This window comes from Oreochromis niloticus, linkage group LG9, assembly GCF_001858045.2.
Source record: "Oreochromis niloticus isolate F11D_XX linkage group LG9, O_niloticus_UMD_NMBU, whole genome shotgun sequence".
Classification (NCBI taxonomy): Eukaryota; Metazoa; Chordata; class Actinopteri; order Cichliformes; family Cichlidae; genus Oreochromis; species Oreochromis niloticus.
In genome coordinates, this window is record NC_031974.2 from 6,139,020 (window position 1) to 6,150,555 (window position 11,536).

The window sequence follows — 11,536 nt, forward strand, 5'->3', positions numbered from 1 at the left end:
ACATAGGAAATGTGAAACGCACCCAGCACATCAATTGATCCCTTTATTGTTCACTTTAGGCTCATAAAACTACAATAAATGTTAAAACTTACCAAATATGCATCTGCACAGCGCTGTCTCTTTAAATGCCCTTTTTTGCTTTGTCTGGTCCTTGGTTTTTTTCCCCCTGCCCAGTTGAGTACAGAGGCCAGCTCCTTTGTAATGGCATAAACCATTACACGGCGGACTCGCACCTCCAGTGTGGTCCAGCAGCACCAATCAACGCAAAGCGTCTCACCTATAGACACATTTTATGAGATGGAATTAGCGTGTCTCATGTCTTAAATGTGTATGCAAGTGCTTGTGTGTTTACTTCATGTAATTGATGATAGAAACATGTCATTTAGTTTTCCCTAAAGCCTGATTTTCAAGTCATACAAAGAATAAACCAAAGTATTGGCAGTACAATGTATTTCTATTCCCTTTTGTTGGATATTCATTTGTTAGTTCTTGTAACTGCTAAAAGTGTTTACTAGTTTTTGCCTGTCACATATATTTGTTATACCATGTAAACTGAAATTCCAAGATTTTCAAACTTGCCTTGTAATAGTGGCCTCACAGAGTCTCTGGAATCTACAGAAAAAGAAAAAAAAATCACAACAAGATGACATTCAGGAGTATAAATTGGTTGTTTTTTTTAGGTAAGAGTACAATGACATTGTGATGCAGCTTTAAAGCTTTTTTAAAAGCATACCATCTATAGGGAAGACATCAGACTCTGCATGCTGGCGAGATCGCAAAGCTGTGTCGGTTTGTGCCGGAGTGGCGAAAGGTGGCGGAAGCTGGGTGGGGCATTATGATGGTTGCTATCAGTGGGCTGGGGGGCAGACTGCGGAGTGATGAGGGCTGTTTAGAAAAAGATAATTTTTTAAGTATTTAAGAATACAGACAACTTGTCAAAAAAGTTTCCTCGTGTCAGACACAGATATGTACACAGACACTAGACAGTATTTTATTACCTGGTATTTTCACTCGAGGGGCCTGGGGAAACCGTTTTTTTGTAGGCTGCTCATCCTCTGAGTCCGTATATGTGTACAGGGGATTTGGTCTAAAGAAAAGAAATTAAAAACGGTCTTAAGTAATTGTAAATATGCTTTTGGCATATTGTTTCCTAAAGTTAGTTTGATTTCTAACAACACACACAGGAAACAGAGACGTGCATGAAGGTACAGTATACAATGAATTTTTGAAGTGCACAAGTGTACACTGCTTTGCATTTTTAAAAAGTTTACAAACTTCCACTTTTTGGACTATATTATGTGGTGATATTGCAGTATGCAAGCACCACAGATATGTACAAAAGACAAGATTATAAATTCTTAACAATCAAAGATATGTTTGTGAATAAAAAGGTTTTACTTGTGCTTTCTTTTAAGACTGGTCTGGGTTTCTTCTTCGGACTGAAGGTCAGACGTATCACAGCGTTCACGTGGATATCTCTGAAGACTGCGTTCTGCTTCGTGAAATGTGCCTGGAAATACAAACACAATGTACGGCCAGACATACATTACGTGTGGACAAAAGGTGCAAACGCATAGAAAAATCAGCGGTTTCAAAAATACGCTGGTACGTGTGGACGTAGCCTTATTCATTATTCAAGGCACAAACGGAAAGTCATGTATGCGTGCAACCTACAGTCACGTGGGCATGCTGCGTGAGCATTCAAACTGAGTCTAAAGTTTTCGTGTGCGAATGGAAGCGAGTGCTCTCCAATCATCAAAAGTAACAAAGTCATTGAACACGTTTATACAGTTAACTTTACGTTTATCAATCATATATCACAGATTTAGAATTTTTTGTAGTACTAAGCAACTACAGAGCGAAAGTCTGGGTCAAGCGCGAGGCGACGGCAAGAACAAAGGAAACCGCGAAGCGTTAAAGCTAGCTTTGTAAGGGAATATAACGAAGAAATTATGAAACGAAAATGTTTTCTTTGTTGATATACTTTGTTCGCAGTGCAATCTATTTGTTGCCGGATTGCAAGAAGTAGACACAATTTCGGGCTCCCACATTTTGTGGGAGCAACGTAAATAACAGTAAAAAAAAACTCGTTAATGTTGTACATTAACGAGTTTTTTTTACTGTTATTCAAATGCAAACATGGAAATAACGAGTAGGAAAAAAAAAATCATTCATTCTTACCTTATACTAATCGTGGTGCAGGCCAGTGCATGAACTGATGCCTTCTCCGGTCAGTTCCGCTGAGAATAAATCAAATGTCCCGCTCTACTGTAGAAGACAATGAATACCTGGTGGGATGTACCAATGTGAGAGGGGTGCTGCGGAATAGTCCAAGTGATCGCTGCTTTAATTTCCCGGTCAACTATACATAAATTGCACGTAGACACGATTTTTTAAAGCTGGTGAACTAGACCAAGTCATTGATAACAAATGAACAATAAATCTACTTTCTCTGGTACTTTATACCCGATCAGTTGCAGTGCAATTTAATGCTCAACTACAAATCGATGGTTTTTGATGGTGACCGGAGCCGAATGATCGTCAACTATAAATAGACGTTTTCTCGATGTTGTTGTTGTCACCTGGTCGACTATAAATAGATCAAATATCAATGACAAAAAAACAACGGTGAATCAACATCGTTACAACGTCTCTATAGTAAGACCGTCGGTTTACCACAGTATTTCAATGTTGTTACAACATTGGCATTTCAACCCCGACCATATACGACGGCTCGGATGAAAAATCAACATAGATTCAATGTCGTCTTGCTATCTGGGTGGTCAACTGACTCAGTGGCCGTTTATCAATATGCGTACTTGTGCGTACTTGCGTTCTCGTGTACTCGTGATACGTCATCAGTCGGAGACCAAGTACTGTTCCAATTCGAAGTACGCATCAAGCCGAGAACGCGAAAAAGTCCCGGATGTGTTCTCGCTCCGCCCGTTTTATCGAGCATGCATCGGTGTGGACTTGGTACAGCTAAATATCCCAGAATGCATTTCGTCCAAAACTCAACAGCGGACTCCCGGCACATCGTCCCCCCCCCGCTCGCGGTCTTCTCACTACTAAAGAAAAGAAACCCCAGCTGCTGTCTATCGTATTGAGTGTCCACTAAAATAAAAATAAAAGCGTTCTAACATCTCACCTGCTTGTTTTTATTAAGGTATGTACACGTATGTACATGTACAGTATTTTTATTAATAGAGGTTTCACTACTGAGGTTAAAAATGATAAGTCACTTCGATCACTTCTAAATGTTAATGTTTGGTTTATTTCAGTGTTTTATTTGTTCCTGAGTAAACCGGTTTGGCTGTGATTAAAGTTAAGCTTCATAACATGTTCCTCACAGTTAAATTAGGAGGGGACGGCAGTAAAAACTCCGGACCTGTGACATCATCACGTACGCTGGTGTTCCAATTGTGCAAATCGCGAGTCTGTGCTCGCGTTCTCGGCGAGTCCGTACTCCCGTGCGTTCTCGGCCAGTACGTACTCGCCGAGAACGCGAGTACGTACTCGCGTACTTGAGAATTGATAAACGGCCAGTGACTCAAATGACTCAAGAAACCCGATTCACTTTGGTGAGTGACTCATTAAAACTCGATTCAGTAAAAAGAATCGAATTTACCATCACTAGTGTCCAGCATATGATCCCGGAACAGACTTCTTCTTTGTGTTGTTTATTGGCGGTTGTCAAAAAACAAAATGGTGCATTACCGGCACCAACTGGTGTGGAGTGGAACGTCGACACCCAAATCCTCCCCAAATGTATGTTCTGTTTTAAAAACTGGAATAAAGCCTGATAACGTTCACTTCTTGAACCCTTTTGCAGTAAAGTTAAATTTTGAACAGCGGGTGCGTCAACATTATCCCCTTATTTAGCTTCTCAGCGACTCAAAGGTTTGACAGTCACCAATAGTACTGTTCAAACCAGTATGTCCAAATCTTATTCCAGATATGACCACCTCCTCTCTCCTACTCCTTCCTGTGCTTCTCATTTCTCCTACCCTCCTTAAATTTTGATACAACCATCGTCCCCTCCTTTCTCCCTCCCACTGCTTTTGTCATGTTTCCTTTATTTCTTGCCTTATTATACTCGTTATCTCAATGAAGAGCTTCAGTCTGAACAAATGCCTGATTGTAACGGTCACATGTCTTCTACCCACTGAACAACTAAGAGTATTGGAAGCATTTCTCCAGTGTATACTGACGGTCCACCATTGATCCTTTTCAGGAACCACAAATGCTACCCCAGTTTGACTGGCTGTATTCTTTGATGCATCTGTATATATTTGTACATAATTATAATACTGATCATTGTAAGTCTGTACTGTATCTAAGTTTAAATTAAATTCCCTATTCCTGTTCTTCTTTTCGTGTAATGTGAAATCTACTGTGGCATCAGTAGATTTGGCTCAAGCAGATCCCAGGAACAACATTGGAGATCGGAGCGCAGACCTAGGAACAGCTAGGATGCACAGGACCCTCAAGCACCCAGGCCTCTGGTAGAGGACCTGAGCTTGAATGATAAACCACCTGCACAGGCAAGAGGTGAAGTTATTATCTTTCTGTCTGGTTGGGTTTTTTTAACATCTATTTTTTATTATTTGGTAAGAGTGAATTCTGGTCCACACTAGTTAGTGGCGGCAATGCCCCACCTCCTTATTTGCCAACCACCAACAAAAGTGAGCATGCACCAGGAGAGGAAGACTGTGTACTAATTCAGGGGATTGATACTTCAAATGTCGTATTTGTAGGCAATTATGTCACAGCAATGCGATGAAGGCTTTCTAAAGTCGAAGAGTCCTCCGAATGTGGTGATGAACGTGTCCTACTTTTCCACAGATTTCAAGGATGGGTTGGGTGTATCCTTTGTGGCCCAGCATATCCCAGATTCACTGTAAGTCATACAGGAGAATTTTTCCTCATAAGAATAGCAGAGAAGTAGGAGTTAATAAAGGAGAGGAATACACTATTAAATGAAGTATACAAAAATCTGGTCGTATAAAAGTTACATTTTTGTAGCGTTTGTGTTGTTAGGCTTTGGGCATTTGCATATGGTTTTTAAAAAATGTGTATAATCTTCGTAAAAACTGCTCATAAACTAGCTTGTATGGTGGGTCCGGTGATTTTTCATGTATTGCTGCTAACATACAGCTGATTTTGATTTTTAGAATGAACCTTTTTGTGATATGCTTTGGTACCAAAGAGCAAACGGCTCAGTTTATTAAAATCAGGCAATAACAATAACCTCTTCACTGGGGTGAAGAATCCAGCCACTGTGGCATGGAGGTACAAGAATAAATCAGTTTACACATCATATTGATATGGGCAGTGTTGGGAAGGTTACTTTTAAAATGTATTCCACTACAGAATACTGAATACATGCCCCAAAATGTATTCTGTAACGTATTCCGTTACGTTACTCAATGAGAGTAACGTATTCTGAATACTTTGGAATACTTAATATATTATCATGCTGTTTACAACTACATGAATGTCCTATTGCTGTGATTTATTACTGTTACTGAAGGTCCGCGGCTCCGAAACGTAGTAAAGGGACCTCTGGCTAATACGGTGGGTTCCCTGTCGGACTGGTAGCCGAAAACTAGCTTTACTTTGTTATCTGGGTCAACTTTGCTTGCGGGAGACAGAGAGGCGTTGAAAGGCTGCTCCAACGGAACTTATTTGTTAGGAGGCCTGGGTCGTTGACCCAGGGTTTTTGAGTTTGTTATATTATTTATAATTTCTAGTCTTTGGTTTCTTTGAGTTCTGTCTTATGGTTTTTGTCTCTGTCGTCTCTAGTTGCTCTGTCTCCCCTGTCAGCTGTATCCCCTTGTCTAGTTCGTGTCTCTGTGTATCCTTAGTTGCTATATCCCCGTGTCCAGTCAGTCTGTGTCTGTAAGTTCAGTCTGTGTTGTGTTTCCTGTTTTACTTTGAAGGTCTCTGTCTTTTCTCAGTGTGTTCAGTTTACGCTTCTTTGTCTCGTTAGTCCTGATTTGCCCCAGCTGTGTTTCCCTCCTGTTGCCCATTCCCTGATTACTCCCTCTGCGTATTTAAGCCCTGTGTTTTCCTGTGCTCTCTGTCGCGTTCTACCTTTTACTTAGCTGTGTGTTCTGTTAGTCCTCTGGTTTAAGTTTATTTTGATTTTTTCCAGTCATGTTATGTTACCCCTTTTTGAGTTCAGTATTAAAGCTGTTTTGAGTTCACCTTTGGTCTCCGGAGTCTGCACCTTGGGTCCTATTCCTGTCTGCACACAGCCTGCACCTAACATTATTTTTTCCGGAGGAAAACATGAACACAGTGTACAGTTGAGTCTTAATAGCTTACTTACAAATGGGCTCCTCAGGCACTCTTCTTGGCTGCTGTGGTTATTATTATATTTACATGCTTCCAGCTCCCGTTTTTGCTCCGTGACAGCTCGGACTTTTCCTTTCTCTCCCTCCCTCGCTCACAGACACATAACGGGTATGGTAGTCCATTCTCCCTGCAGCACGGACTACACTGCCCATCAGGCTACATGCTTTAGAGCTATGCCTGTAGCATTCTGCCTTTTAGCTTAGCACAACAACAACAACAAAAAAGCGCTCTCTCACCCAGGAAACACGCAGAGAGAGAGCGTCACCCTGTAACCATGGCAACCGTAACGCTGCCGCCTGGAACAACAGAACGTAGCTGTCAAACAAACCCAAACAGTCCTGACCCGCGACAATATGAAACAAGGAAGTACCGCCGTGTAATCCATTTATTTCAACAAAGTAACTGTATTCTGAATACCACCTTTTTAAACGGTAACTGTAACGGAATACAGTTACTCATATTTTGTATTCTGAATACATAACGGCGGTACATGTATTCCGTTACTCCCCAACACTGGATACGGGTACGGTTTATTAACCCTCATGCTGTACAGAACCTGTGGTGTCCAGATTGTAGATGGATTTAGGGATAGATATTTGATGGCACCTGTGTGCTGCTTGCTGTCCGCTGTTACCTGCTTTGTTTTTGCTAGCTTTGTTTACATCTGTTTTCTTCAAAAATGTCTGTACACTTCTGGTTTATGACTTCCAATCACTCCTAAATATCAGAGTCATTGTTGTAGAGCAATCCTGACTGGCCCAAGGACGTTAATATTTTCATATCCCACCTGTGTTAGAGACTGTACCACTGTTCCTCCGGTGCGATCCACAAAAATTTCATGGCTGCTTCACCAACGGCTAATCCTTACGCTCTTCTGAACAAATTTGTCCCGGATATCAAGTTGTTCATCTCCGGGCGATCCCTGGAATTGGTGCACCTATTGGAATTGGCTAGCAACCCTGTGTTAGCTAGATTGGCTTAATGCGAGGTGCTAAAAAATATAAAACCTTTATTTTGAATGACTTCTTCACCACTCATCGCTTTAATTTTCTTCTGGTGACGGAAACTTGGCTAAACTTGGGTGAGTTAAGCTCGCTTTCGGAAGTTGTCCCTCCAGGCTGTGACTATCTGAAGTTGCCATGGACTACTGGCCAGTAGGGCTCGCTGTAGTTAATAAAACTGTTTCAACTGTCAGCATTGGAATGGTTTCAATCTTACATGTCTAAGCAAAGTTCTTCTGCTAGATTAGGGGATACATTGTCCTCAAAAACCTCAATTTTTTTGTGGGGTCCCCCAGGGGTCCATTCTTGGCCCAGTTCTCTTTTCAATGTATATGCTCCCTATGCACTGATTTTTTTAAAAACATGGCATCTCACACCATTGTTATGCAGACAACTCACAGATTTACCTGCCACTGAAACATAAATCTGTGAGACCTTTGAAGGGATTGCTGGATTGTTTGGATGTTGTTAAGGTGTGGATGGCTTTAAACGTTCTCAGCTTACATGAACAGAAAACAGAGATCATTGTGTTTGGTCCCTATGACCACTACGACTTTGGCCCCTTAGGAATTTATTTTAACCCTAGGACACTATCGCTGGGTGATTCTCACCCGAGCAAATACATTTACATGATTTCTCTCTCCTGCAGCTGTTAGTGTGTCGAGGAGATTGTGCCTTCACCTGGGAAGTCTCAAATGTCCCAGGAATGGGTGGGCGTCTTTTTTTTTTTTTTTTTTTTAGGAATTTTTGGTTCTTGAATTCCAGATTTTTCTGTAATTTTGGAGCATTATTTTAGCATCCCCCATGACACTTTTTTCATTTTGTTAGACATGGCACAGTTGAAAGTAAAAGCTGACCACTCTGATTTGTCATGTGTTTGATATATTTTGATGACGAGTACTTTTTGTTGGTCATATTATATCGGGTAAAAATCACCCGGCATTAGTGATTGCGTTACTATTTATAGTGATAGTTGTCTAGGGTTAAAATAGCCCTTGCGAGGAACCTAGGAGTGATTTATGATAGTAAACATATTAAACATATTAAGAGACCAGTTTCTTTCATCTTCAGCTACTTGCAAAAGTGAAGCCTCTGTTTTAGAGACTCTGAGATAGCTATCCATGCCTTCATTTCATCTCAAGTGGACTTTTGTAATAGTCTTTACTCTGGTGTTTTTTTCCACTCTTTTTGCCCGTGTTTGGATCCTTTGTTTACAGTAGGGATCAGCTGTTGGCGCCACATCCCGCAGCATTGCTGCCAGTGGACAGACACGACATTCCCAGCGAGCTGAGAAGGAAAAGACGTGGGTGTCTTGCTGGCAGGTAGTGGTGTGCGATACTGCATATTTTGGTATCGATCCGATACCAAGTAAATTCGGGCCAGTATCGCCGATACCAATACCGATACGATACTTTTCAACAAATAAGGTGGATGCCTCATTAATTTGCTAAATCGCAATTAATTTTCATGACCTTAAGTGTTTTTTGTGATGTTTCCTTTGGTGTTATTAATTAGTTAAAACCCAGGACATAATTAGGAGAAATAATTTATTTATAATTAAATAAAAAATGTTTTATTATTGTGGCAGGTCGTGGTCTGCGATGCCGCTGCAGGTGAGATGGACCTTCACTGCATCTACAATGATGCCTCACCGGCTTAAAACCTGTGCGCTGCTTGTGCTGTTGTTGTTTTTGGTGTTGATGTGTACAGCTGGCAGCAGGAGGCCTGCAGCCGTTGAATGTAGGCTACTGTTACACTGTGATCACTGTAAGGGTGGACAGCAGCTCGGGATGAGCCGGAGGCTGGCGCGCCAGCGGGACCTGCCAAGCTGGAGACAGAGGTCGAGGTGCGCGGGGGTCCTGCCACGCCTGAGAGCGGCATGCTGTCCACACGCAGGCTGCATGGTCCTGTGTGCCGGCCGTCTGCCCAGCTGCCTGTGAGCCTCAGCTCACTTCCACGCCTGCTGCGCCGCCGCTGCTTGCCATATGGGTGACCATCAGGCTAGCTCCGGGGCTTCCACTGGAAGCGCGGGCAACCACCAGAGTGGACACTTCCCCATCGCTGGGCTGGGGCATGGGGTGCCGATGGTCCGGGCCGATTCCCTCGCCTGCTCACAGGGTGAGGTGAAGCGGGCGAGGGGGGTAAGTGGCAGGGCGTGTTCTGCGATGCCGCTGCAGGTTTGGTGGTGGTGATGTGTACAGCTGCCAGCGGGAGAGCTGAAGCCGTTGAATGAACTGTTACAGCAACCGTGTGATTATTGTAAGAATAAATTATGCTGGGAAGCATGAAAATGCCATCGGGTCTGCCGTGGTGGCGATCTTTTTTTTATTTCTTTTTTTTTTTTTAAATCTTAAGTGCAGGCAAACCAGTAAACAAATTAAAACAAATACTGTTGATAAACTATAATACAAAAATTACAATTAAAATTCTCAACAACAAAAACAACAAAACAAAAATATAATTAATATGTAAACAACTTAACAACCCCTAAAGTGTCTAAGTCATGTGATGTGTCAGTGCAACACCGAAACATAAGAGTGGGGGAGAGGGAGCAAAGTGCTCTCCGCTGACACAGGAGCGGTGAGTCCAGCGACCTGGTTGTTTCGTTTTTGTCGAAAGCACAGCATAGCAAACAAGCAGAACTCAAAGTAAAGAATTGATCTCACCAGGCTAGTATCGATCCGATACCGATGCCGACTTGGGATAAATACTATCGATATTTGGATCGATCCGCCCACCACTACTGGCAGGGAGCGCTGTCGGCAGAGAAGGAGACGTGCTATAGACCATCTCTCCCTTCTGTAATCATTGGAAATGTAAGATCTTTACCCAATAAGATAGATTAGCTCACATCGCTAACCTGGTCACAGAGGGGATACCGGCAATGTAGCATCATGATGCTAATGGATTCCTGGCTAACACCGCTAACTCCAGACACGAGCGTGACGCTACCGGGATTCCAGCTACCGCGAGCGGACAGGACAAGAGACAGCAGTGAGAGGAAAGGACGGGGCTGGCAGTGTTTGTGAACGACAGATGGTGTAATCCCAGGCACATCACTGCTGCAGAGTGGTTCTTTTACAGAGACATTGAGCCTTTAGCCGTTTAATATCAGGAGACTTTAATCATGTCTCTCTGAACTCCACACTGCCCACCTTCACACAATATGTGACATGCTCAACCAGAGACAAAAAATCACTGGACTTACTGTACATCAGTGCAGAAGAGGCATACAGTTCATCACCTCTCCCTCCCCTGGGCAGATCTGATCACAACCTGGTGCACCTTGTCCCTGTGTATAAGCCCTTAGTGCACAGGGAGCCACCAGCCACCCGCACAGTGCAGAGATGGTCAGAGGAGAGCGAGGAGGCTCTTAAGGACTGTTTTGAGTCTACTGTGTGGGAGGTGATGTGTGACGACCACGGAGAGGACATCGACAGCCTGGTGACATGCATTACAACAAAACAATGTTGCTGAAGTCTGGAGAGGCCTTAGATCCATCCTGCTCACTCCTCCCCACCCCCAACAACAGCTTCCAATACACACTTAACACAAGGCTCCAGCCTGCCTCTCTCAACCACCCAGGTTAGGAGGGAAGTGAGGAGGATTAAAGCCAGTAAAGCTGCAGGTCTAGATGGCATCAGCTCAAGGGTTGTCATGTCCTGCGCAGACCAACTGTGTGGGGTGATGGAGCGCCTCTTCAACCTGAGCCTGAGGCAGCTCTGGAAAACCTCCTGTGTTGTACCAGTGCCAAAGACTTCACTCCCCAAGGACTTCAACAGCTATGGGCCGGTGTCTCTGACATCCCACCTGATGAAGACCCTGCAGCGGCTGGTCCTGGCTCAGCTTCGGCGCCTGGTGAGCTCATCACTGGACCCACTTCAGTTTGCCTACCAGCAAAAACTGGTTTGTAAAAATGCTGCAACTTCAGTGGTGTGGAACTGATTTAGCTTTGTTCCGTCTAATACACAACAAAGCACTATTTTTGGTAGAGCATGCTAGCGGGCCTCCTATCCACTCCATGACATGCTGGTCAGTCACAGGAGCACGTTCAGTGAGACACTGAGATTACCGAAAAGCACCACTGAACGACACAGGAAATCATTCCTGCCTGTGGCCATCTCCCTGTACAACTCATCCACTTAACACACTATTTACTGCAACAGCTACACGTT